The sequence below is a fragment of the Pteropus alecto genome, unplaced genomic scaffold (genome assembly GCF_000325575.1).
Source record: "Pteropus alecto unplaced genomic scaffold, ASM32557v1 scaffold155, whole genome shotgun sequence".
NCBI lineage: Eukaryota > Metazoa > Chordata > Mammalia > Chiroptera > Pteropodidae > Pteropus > Pteropus alecto.
The window spans coordinates 20,836,903-20,848,863 of NW_006438113.1; the positions used below are offsets into that span (position 1 = coordinate 20,836,903).

The 11,961-nt window shown below is 35.1% G+C and overlaps 1 protein-coding gene across 1 annotated transcript in view; it reads left to right on the forward strand.

Annotated features, from left to right (window-relative positions):
- ANK3 (ankyrin 3) overlaps positions 1 to 11,961 on the forward strand; it is a 556,993-nt gene that overhangs the window by 81,160 nt on the left and 463,872 nt on the right. The window lies entirely within an intron of this gene.

The following is an 11,961-nucleotide window of genomic DNA, read 5'->3' on the forward strand; positions in this document are numbered from 1 at the left end:
ATGACATTCTAAGCCCATCTTCCATGCAGTAAGTTTTAATAGAATGCTAAAACCCAGAAAACTATGGGGCTTAAAAGTTTTTAAAGTGTAGTAATGAAACAGTAGACAAGAAGTTGGTGATGGATTCAGGAAATGATAATTTAAAATCCAGTTTCACAGTGGTCAACGTTTTTTGTCATGGATGCTTCCCTGGCCCAAATGTCACACACCTTCACATCCATTTGTGATATTCTAAAAATTAAAATAGATGAACAGAATATCTCATTTTGATCTTTAATGATTCATGTTTATCTATGTATCTATATCGGTGTTATCATTATATGTATATAGATATTACTATCTATAATATATATGTGTGTATATACATGTGTGTATGTATAATATTTATAATGTAAATTAGAGCTCTAAAAAGTGTCCATAATTCCAGATCCCCGCTGAGCCTCTTAATAGTTGTTACTCTGCTAATTCATCCCAAGGCGAAGACCTGGGGAGGAGCTTCAGTGTGATAAATACTGTTTACTCTAAACTGCAATGATGGGTTTCCTTCTTCATGATAGAGTATAATGCTTATCGTCCACTGCGCAGTCTGTAACTCTCAACTCAAGAGATTATTGGAATAAAAAGTGACTCTGTCTCAGGTTGTAAAGAAAATAGGACACATGTATTCTTTCTTAGATTAAGGAAAGAGAAAAAGACTTCCTGATGTGGCTGATTGTTTGTCTTTTGAGCTTATAACTAGTCTGCTGATACTTAATTACTTCAAATGGTGCAGTAAAAGAAAAGGAAAGGAGCTAACATTTATCGAGTGGCCTTTATGTGCTGCATTGTGTTAACTCATTTGATTCTCCAGTGATTCTGTGAGGCTGGTTTAATTACCCACAATTTATAGATGGGGGAACAGAGATGTGAAGTAGCTGGTAAATAGGAGAACTTGGATTTGAGCCCAAATCAAATGATCCCGCAAATCATGTTCTTTCCAGGGCTATGCTCTCTGCTGATACATTAGATTCTAAATCAGGGAGAGCAGGAAAATTGTTCAGAGTTTTCCAGGTGTGACATTTCAAGTGCTGGCCATGGTTGGAGACACCCAGGGAAGTCAGCAGTCGCTGCTGCTGACAATAAGAACTGTGTGAGGCTGGTCTTTCTGCCCCTGTGCTATAAGTTCCTCTTCTGTCTGTTCTGTCCAGCTGTTTTCTGCTTTTGGGGTGCTGCATTGCTCTTCTCCTCAGCAATCTGACCTCTAATCCCTTCTGTCTTCTACAAACATTTTAACATTTGGTAGAATTGCTTCTTAGCTATTAAAGCCATATTGGTTATAGTTTTTTACTTCACTTATTTATTTTAACTCTGATGCAGTGTTTTGAATATCCAGCTATAATTCGAGGCGTGTATAACCTTCTAAGTAAAGAGTCGGCAATTAAGATGTCAGCCTTGTCAGGATTCCTGAGCACTGTGCTGATAGGTACTTGGAAATAATGTAGATAGAACATATGCTAAAACCTTCTGGCATGTAAATATGTTGCTCTTTAACGGAAAGTTTCCAGGATTCGATAGGCAGCCTTTTGCTATGATTTAGGTATTTTGGGTTAGATTCAGCCTTCTTGGTAATTTTTTTTTTTTAGTTAGAAAGGGAGGACGTGTTTGGTGTGAAAAGTAGATGAGCTTGAGTCAGATTGATACAAATTCAAATATTAGTCCCATTGCTCAGGACTTGAGTGCCCCCTGGCAAGTCACTTTACTTCTTGGAGCTCTGGTTACCCTCTGTGAAACGAATATGAAACCTACCTCATGAGATTGTTTATAACACCAAGTACAGTGTCTAGCACAAAGCATCACTAAGCAAACATTTTTTTTCTATCTTTACTTGGAAGAGAATGTTTTTTTTTAAAGTTCTTGCCTTCAGTGAATGCATGTATATGGAGGAAAGACTGATTAAATAAGCCTTTCCTCATATAAAGATGGTATTTCCTTTACTGTTCTATATTCGTTCCATTTCAAATAAAAGTTTAAGCTCTCTCACTTCCCTGATACCTCTGCATGAGATAAGACATGAACTCAATACACAACAGCTTGTTGGGTATATTCCATACATCTGTTATGTGCAAGTGTTCTTCCTGCCGAATCTGGGGTGCAGTGAGTTGAGAATCAGATTTTGCTGGTAGATTTAGCTATTGATGATTCCAGCACATTTATCATGATGTAGATAATGCTTTTGAAATTGTGGAGGAGGCTGAAATGACTAATATGGCAGGTCAAGGCTTAAAGCTATAGGAGAAAACATTTCTCAACTGGGAAGGGACTGTTTTCCATCTCATATTCCTATTCTCTTCTGTGAATTCTGTGCTCCCTGGTAAAGACTGACCTTTCCTACCTGTCTTCCTTAACAGTTTCTACAAATGATGTTCAATGCGCCCAAAGAAAGGTTAACAGTTCATGAGTACAAGCCTTGCAAGGTTTTACCTTACTTCACTATTAGACACACTCCAGGATATAAAATTAAAATCGACAACCGTTCTTTCACTTTTAATCCAACAGATATATGAATGCTTTTCTATATACAAGGCATACTTTTTAAGGAAAAAGTAAATATTTTTAATCACCAAACGAGGGAAGACTTTTCTCTCTACAGAAATATATGTTTTAGAAAGGGTGCTGTGTACTTTTTATAAATCATCTCAGAAGACCAATTAATTTGATTAATCAAAGGCTTAAGGTTCCCGGCCCAATTTACAATCGTCTATTTTTGTTCTAATTCAACTCTTGAAAATCAAGAGAAACACATCATTCTTTAAAATCAGGAAATATATGGAGCCGAAGAATGATACCTTTCATTTTTTTATGTCCCCTTTCTAATTGTCAGTATTGCTGTCCATCAGCAGCTAGTACTAAATTTTATGCTAATTTAATGTGTAATGATAGGGCTACATTTTTAATTTCTCTAACATTTCTTTATAGACAGAAATTAGCTGAAATATGTCACACTGCTAATAATTTGGAACTCTGGAGATAATCAGTACTAGTTTGACAACCCTACAACATGACTCGAGGAAGCAAGAAGTATTGCTCGAAGTCTGAAAAAGTATTTAGAAGTTTGCATATGTTTTCTGTTAGTTTATTTGACATTATTTGATTTTTTGGACCATCCTTATGAAATGAGCAGAGATGCTCTTCTTAATTTAACTTTAGAGTCCACAAAATGGAAGCTCATCTTATATGATTTACATGAAGTCTCATAATTGACCTACCTGCGACTAGAACCCAGACCTTGGTCCAGTGCTTTTTCTACTGTCCCACTATTCAGCTCACTCATTTAAGAGACCACATGCCTCCATTCATGTCATTTACCTGTGAGAAGCAAGCAAGCCCTGTTCCTTGGTGATCTGGACATTAAACACTAATAGATAGAATCTGTAACTAGGTATAGAAAAACTAACACCAGTCCACCAGGTCTCCACTTTCTCCATTTTTAAGAGCATTTTGGTTTAGACTAATCACACCTGGTAATGTGTGTTTTTAATTTTTTCCTCTGCAAAACCTAGATGGAGACAGACTGAAATCTGGTCTGTGCCTATCAGTTGTGCTGATGCCAGTAAGTTTACTGATTATGTGTACCAGATTTAAGCTTTTAAGCTGAGTCTCTATGGAAATGAATTACTCATTTTAGGGACTTGTCAGTGCCGGGATCAGCCATATTCAAGGATGATGAAAGATACTAAAAGAATAAGTTATCATAGTATGTTTATTGGAAAACTAAGACAGCAAAACCTGAAATAAATCTTGTTCTGTTTCTGGAGCAATCTTGGGAACAGCATAGAGAGTGGACTATGAATAGTGGTGCTAATGGAGTTAAGGTCCATTTTCTACCTTCTAACTCTTGAATTTAGTGGTTTAGTTTTTTGAAGCTTGGTTATTTTGTTTCAATGATAAGGAACAGTTCCTATGGGTGTTGGAGCCTTTCTTTACCATATGGGAGTTATCTATTTAGAGTATAGGCAATGAGGAATTATTGTAGAGGGGCTCGAAGCATTAGAGACCTTCCAGAATTTTGCTTCTAGAAACCCCAAGGACATTCTGTTTTCCTTTTTTCTTTTGTAAATATAGGTAACCTTGAAAAATATACTGAGTAGTTTAGCTTCTATTTCTACAGCTCTGGCATGGAAATTTCTTACAGGCTAGAACTGCTGCTTAGATTGGTTGCTATGCAACCAGAAGAGGAGTTCGCAAGCTTTATCACAAGCCAGCTATCAAATGAGAGACAATATTTTCTTTTGATTATTTATTTTTTTAATCAGCTCTTGTTTTGAGTATTGTGTATTCACATCCTTTGAGAAGTTTTTATTTGTAAAAATGCCTTTCCCAGAGAAACTTTATTATTATTTTTGTTGAAAGCACTTTGTTTTGATCTTGCCAGAAGATCAAAAAAAAAAGTAAACCCCACCTCACAGGCATTGGGTATTGAAATTAGGCCTTGAAGCAGATAAAATAGTTCTTATAAAAACACGAAGGAGTCAAATACTGATTTAGCCACCCTTTTATTAAGAAAACGTACATGTAGCTTTGTATTCTTCTACTTCTGGTCTTTATTTATTGTGCACTTCTCTGACATAAATCAGTGGCTTTGAACCTGCTGCACCTTCACCTCTCTTGTCCTAGAAAGTCATTTCTGAATAGAAAATCATTTAAACCTTTGTAATTGGGATTCATTCTGACTGAATTCTTTGGAGCCATCTTTTATGTAAATTCTTCTTGACCTTCACTGATCTTGTCTTTCAAATACTAATGAACTCACTTTTAAACAAATATTTGGGCAAAAGCTTGTAACCAATGTTTATATTTTCAATTATCCATTTTAATTATTCACTGATGTTTATTGAGTGAGACTTGAGGAGTGTGTCTCAGAACTGTTCACAGTACTCTCGCAGGTAGAGAAGAGGATATGGGAAGAATAAAAAGATACAGATCATAGCCTGTGTCCCACAGGAGTAAATGATGTATTGTAGAGAATGCATATCAATGATTGATATTGATATCTGGCAAAATTGCAGTCTACGATATTGGACTAATTGCTTGTGATGACTAAGAAGTGATGATAATTAAGAGCCAACATGATTTCAATAGGAAAAACTCATGTGGAATTAAACCTGTTTTCTTTCTGATGATTTTATTATGCTGGTGATTCATATAATTCTGTAGCCACTGGATATGGATTTTAGTAACACAGTTGATGAAATTTCGTATGATAATCAACATTTCATTACTGCAATCACTAACTTTTGCTATAAAATAGCACTTAGCTTTTTTACCCCCTGCAAATGGCTATGTTAATTATTTGAAGAAATAAAACAGAACATTAAAACTGGTATAAATATTTTCGAAATTCATGGATATAACATTTGCATATAAACATTCATTTGCATTTTCCCCTTGTAATTTGGCCTACTATGGGAAAACCATTTTGCTTTTTATCTTTTAAAGTCACTATATAGCGTTTTATTGCATGAGGCCATGCTCACATTTTAGGATGAAAAGACTCAAAGCATTCAGGATGAACTTGTTTACCATTTGTGCCCTCTCAGAGTAAGTGGGATTCTAGTCTGGGCTTTTGTCACTATCGGGATTTTATGTGTGAAGTGTCAATGTATCAATGACTCTTGGAAAAAAGGTCTGATACCTAGTCCCTTTAAGTTCCTCGTAGAAAAATGGAGAGTAAACTTTTTTAAATCAAGTCATAAAGCTGTAGTTAAAAATGCTGATTTTCTTTCATTTCTTCAATCCACAAATATTTGCCCAGTGGGGTCCTTCATTGGGTTGAAGACAGTGGGGTGGATAGAGTCTTGTTGCATGCTAAACTCTCACATGACCTTATTTTTAGAACATTTGGCTGAATGATAAAGCCTGTGAACACCTTATCAGAAGAAAAGCTTAAATATGTCAAATAAATATTAGAGAACTTAATTATATTGAAATGGTTATTGAAAGATTAAAAATTGTGATAACTAATAGGTAACTAATAGACATACTAATGCTTTAAATAGTTAAGGGTGGAAAATTTGAAGCGAGTCAACTAGCTAAATCAGCTACAGGGAAGAAATATCTTTAGATACCAGAAGTTGTCCTACTTGCTTGTGTGTGGTTTAGGAAGCGTATTGTATAAGATATGAAGATGGCCAATGTCTGCTTCTGTAATCCATTTACTTGTTAATTAAGGGTGTTGTTCCGGGCAAAGATATGCTAACAGCCAACTTCCACTTCTGTAATCTGCTTGCTTGTTCAGGAGACCACCAGGATATGGTCTTAAGCTTTATCCGCTGCCTCCTCTGAAAGCTGGGGGCTGATCACCTCTAACCCTGCATGGTAGAGAGTCAGTTGCCGGCTGGCTAATAAAGGCTCATAATTAATCTCATTTGGCTCCGTGGGTCTCAGAATCATTCGTGCCATAACAAAATAATAAGATCTAGCAGAAGGTTTAATAGTAGCTGTATTTTCGAGTCATGATAAATTTAAGTAATACCATGAGATATCTGCCAAACTATAGTGTAATAGGAAAATAATTATTTCTACTGGTGACACAGCTGTGAGTACTGCTATTTAATACTCTGTGTCTTGTATCATGCGCATTCATAATGCAAGGAGATGCAAGATTTCAGTAAGATGTTAGTGAAAATAAAGTTGTACTTTTCCCCATCCAAGATCTGTCCACAGACCTATGGAAGGGAGTGGCCATATACCCCAATTTTAAAACCCCTATTTACAAATTCACCATTGTAACTGTAATGTTCACAAAAACAATTGTTTTAAAAACAAAAAGTAAAATATAATATTAATATATGATTATGATATATTCTTTCCAGATGGTAAACTCTCTGGGATTAGAAACTGTATTAAGTTTGTATAATAGCAGAGACAAATGAGTTTGAAACATGTATATTGTCCTTTGTGGTATAATTATCAATAGAATAGACTGGTAAATTTTTACAGAAGATACCAAATGGCCAAATGGCTGGGCCCTTTGCAATGCTTTCATTATACTGTTGAAGTAGCATAAGACATAAAGCCATAGTTTAAATGGAGGCATTTCATCTGAACAGCCTGTAAGAGGCCAAGGGGAACCATTAGTGAGTAACACCAGTAGTCATATTGAAAATCTTCTATACAAGTAATATCCTGATTTCATAGGTATTTGTGAGTTGCTACATACATAACACTTAGTAATGCCTGATATTTAATAAGCCCTGTATTAATGCTATTATTACTGTTTCAGCATAAATTATTAGTACTAAGCACAAATTTGTTGTGGAGGCCATAAAGCTTTATTTCTTATTGCAAAGAACCATATTTACACATAGAACAGTTGCATTTTAGGCTCTTATCAACCCATGATTGTGGGATGACATCAGCGACATGTTTAACTTTTTAAAAATAGGTAATACATGAACATTATGTAAAATATTAAAGTTATATAAGTATAGAGAAGGTAAAAACTAAATCCTCTGCTTCTTTTTACCCCAGCCATCCAGTCACTCTTCCCAGAGGTAATGTTTTATAAATAAAAGATTCATCTTTAAAGGAAGATTTTATATGTATACAAATTTTATAGACACACACACATACATACACACACACACACGTATAGTCTTTTTAATGTGTGTGTCATTGCATGCAATACATATTGTACTTCATCCTGAGTATATCAGTAAATAATATGTCTTTGAGATCATTCTGTATAGAGTTGTTTGGTTTTTTTAAAATAAACTTTTTCATTTTAGAATAATTTTAGACTTACTGAAAATTTTCAAAGATACTTCAGGGTTTCTATACTTCACTCCCAGTTCCCTAATGTAAACATCCTACATTACTGTGGTACATTTGTCAAAACTAACCAGCACTGGTCCATTACTGTTCACTGAACTCCACACTCTATTTGGATTTTTTCTTAATGTGCTGTCTTCTGTTCCAGGATTCATATTACAGTCAGTCATCTGTCTCCTACAGTCTGTGATAGTGTCTCAAGTTTTCCTTGTTTTTGATGACTTTGTCAGTTTTGAGGAATGCTGGTTAGGTATTTGTAGAATGTCTCTTTTTTTGAGTTTATCTGGTGTTTTTCTCATGGTTAAACTGGGTAGATAGGTTTTGGGGAACGTGACCACAGAGGTGAAGTGCCCTTCTTATCACCAATATCGAGTTCATGCTATCAACATGGCTTATCACCAGAGATGCTAATCTTAGTCACCTGAACAAAGTAGTTAGGTTAAGTAATACCATGAGATATCTGCCAAACTATAGTGTAATAGGAAAATAATTATTTCTACTAACCTAGTTAGGTTAGCCAGGTTTTACACTAAAAAGTTACTTTTTTCTCCCTGTCCATGCTCCTCTTTTTGGAAACAAGTCACCAAGTGCAGGCCACACTCAACGCGTGGGCACTGAAGTTCCACTTCCTTGAGAGGAGGATGTCGTGTGTATGTGCGTGTGTGTGTGTGTGTGTGTGTGTATTTAATGACTTTATAATAGTCTATTAGACTTTGCATGGCATATGGAAAGTCTGTTTTTGACTTCTGTTAATTCTCTCCACAATAAAAATCAGATCTAGAGTTCTAAAGAATGTTTCCCAAAATCTAACCACCCTCTCTTTATTTTATATTTTGGGAAACCTCTCTTTAGCTGCTCAGAGATCTCTTTTTGTTTGTTGGTTTATAATTTCATGATTTTTTTTGGTCTTACTTGTGTAGAGAGCTGAATTCAAAATAAGCAAGGTGCTGCTTTATTAGCCCTGTTGATATTCATAGATGATAATTGCTAAGCTCCTTACCTAACAGCAAATTATTTCCTCCAGGTGACCATAAGCAGTTCTTTATAGAGCTACATTTTTGAAATTATTCATATCTAGGGGTATGGCTGTCATATCAAAGGTTACATATAACTTTATAACCTAAAACTTCAGTATGTACTTATGTTTATTTTTGGGCTCTATTCAGTTAACAGATATTTATTGAGCTTCTGCTTTGTTCAAGCCATGGTTTGGTGGTAAGACAAATGAGGTGCCTGACATGAGGCAGACCATATTGCTAGTGGGAGACACAGACAATACATACATTAAAAATTAATGGAAAAGATCATTTTAGAGAGTGATAAGTGCTTTGAAGAAAATAATCAAGGTGAAATGCTAGTGAATTACTTGGTCATGATGGTTACATAGGGGATGCTCTTGGTTTTGCGGCCAGTGAAGTACTCAGGAGATGGTAGTTGAACTGAAGTCTGAGTATTCAGGAGGCCCAGATATTGAATATTCAGCAAAACCTGGAGTCGAGAGTGGGCTTGGTGAGTTCCAGGAGTAAGGAGGTCAGAGTGATAGCAGTGAGAACAAGCAGCAGGGAAGGGGCTGTGGAGGTAGGCAGGGCCTCATCCACGCAGGGCTTCACAGGCAGCATTACCTTTATGCTAAATCTTTTGATGGTTTTGAGCAGAGGCTTGACACAATCCGATATAGTTGAGAACCATATAATTTCACTGATATGTGGGATATAAAACTGAAAGCAACAAACAAACGTGACAAACAAACAGACCCATGGACATGGACAGTGGATTAGTGGTTACCAGAGGGAACGGGGGCGGGGCTAGGTAGATTAGGGTAAAGGGGGCCAAATATTCGGTGACGGAAGGAAATTTAACTTTGGGTGGTGAATACACTATGCAATATACATATGATGTATTATTGAATTTTACAATTTACTTGAAACCTATTTGATTTTATTAACTAGTGTCACCTCGTTAATTTTAATAATAATAAAAAAGACCCTTCTAGTTGCTGTGTGGAAAATGGTTTGTAGGGTAATAGAAGAGTAAGCAGGCATGACAGGGGACCATGTAAGTGTTCATGTGAGAGATGGGTGATGGCTTGGACTAAGAAAATAGCAGTGAAAGTGGCAAAAGTATACAGACTGGGATATATTTTAGGGACGGAACTGCCAGAATTTGTAGATAAATTGGATTAAATTATTACAGTAGAGGGGAATCAATGAGAAAGATAAGGTGATGATGCCATATAAACTGCTTCAAATATAGATCATCTTTTATGTGAGTCTAATGCTAGAAGAATTTAGCCTAAGGAAAGTTTCATCAGCATTCTATTCTCACTAATGCTTTAAAAGAACAATGATATAAAATATCAACATTAACACACTAGGAATAAGTTAGAGAGTCATATCCACTATAACTTAATTCACACATAAGTGACAAAAGAGGAAACTTACTTATCAAATTAATGAGCTCTTAACTTTAAAAAAAAATTAGCTCTTAATTTTTATTACCTATTAAGTCTGCCATAACCAGCAAGTGTACAACAGTAATAATTTCTCTTCAGGGGTTGATAACAAATTAGGGGATTTATTTGATGATTACTCTTCAGGAAATTCTCATTTTAGTAATAATATTTTTGATGTAATGGTCACTGTGAATTGCTTTTAGGTCATAATAATTGTAATATTCAGTAAAGCGAAATGAGTTTCAATCATATATTGATATTTAACTTTGTAATCACTGAGAAAACATTTCATTTTGTAGCTGTTACTTTCATGTAAAATGCCTTTAAATAAAGAGTTTTACAAAGCTTTCTTTGGAATGAATAACTAAATGTAATAACAGTTTTGATGTATTGACTTTTATGTCAATACAGCAATTCATTTTATGAGGACTTGGAATTTAATATAATCACAATTGGTTTGTTTTAAATTTTCAAGGTAATATTGTCTTTGCAGTGTGAAGAAACTATGCTATTAATATAACACAGACCTCCATATTTGGGCTCAATTTAATATTTTGAGGTAAAGTAGGCAAGATAGGGACAATTTATTTTTGTATTCTAGAAATAAGTGTTTGCTAAGGAACTGATGAGGTATAGAGAAGGGAAATGTTTGCCTCTTAATAAACTTTTGAAAAATACCACATAAGTAGATGAATGTCACAAATGGGTGTTGTTGATATGTTAACTGTCTATGGTACTTGTCTGTTAATTAGGGTGAAGTTGCTGAAGTAGTTTAATTTGATACCAGTTAACTTGTGTTATAGTGTACCAGATGTTTCTGCATCACTGGATGTTTTTGTTTCTGTTCTGCGTTTTTCTTTTTAGAATAATATACTATGAATTGAAATGGACTTCCCTACCAGAATGTAATTGAATTTTAGACAAAGAATTTTGCCCAAATTTAGAATATAATTAAATCTTGTATGTTGAATATTCTTGTATGTTGAATATGTTGAATATTCTGTAGTGTCATCTCACTGAAAGATTTAGGAGTATTTCAGTGAGTAAACAGGAAGGAACCAAGCTTTGTGAACCAACCACTTTCAAATATACACTTTGAGGATTATGAAAATAAAGAAATATTAAAATTGCTTCAGTCTTTATAAGGCAAGAATGTTTTCATATTTTATTTTGTTATTCTTAAGAAAGGATCATAGTTTTCATCGCTGAAGGAGACTGTCCTCAAAATGGAACAGAGTTAAACAAAACCAAACCAGAATTTGCCATAATGAATTATGTTGATCCTTTGATTAAATTTCCTTGAACAAAGAGGAATGCTCTGTAGAAAATGGCATGATATAAAGATAACAATGAAGCGGTTCTTTTCTAAAGAATTTCAGTCAAGTTGTGGAGTGAGGGTCCTGCTTATGTTATGTCTTGAACTTTTACTGTGCATGCCCACAACAGTGACTACAAAATTCTAGGAGAGCATACTGTAGGACCAAGTCCTGCCATGAGAAATTCCATGGAATTTCATGGCATTTGAACTGATTTTTGAGGGAAGTGCAGAATTTAAACAGGCGGAAATGACAGGAAGTGTAAAACTTTGAGGAAAGTGATGGAGGTGGGAAATGACAGCTTTTATTCTGGCTCTTTTGTTATAGGGATTGTGCTTGTCACTTTACTGGTTATTGGGCAGCTCACAGAGGGCCCTGAACAGA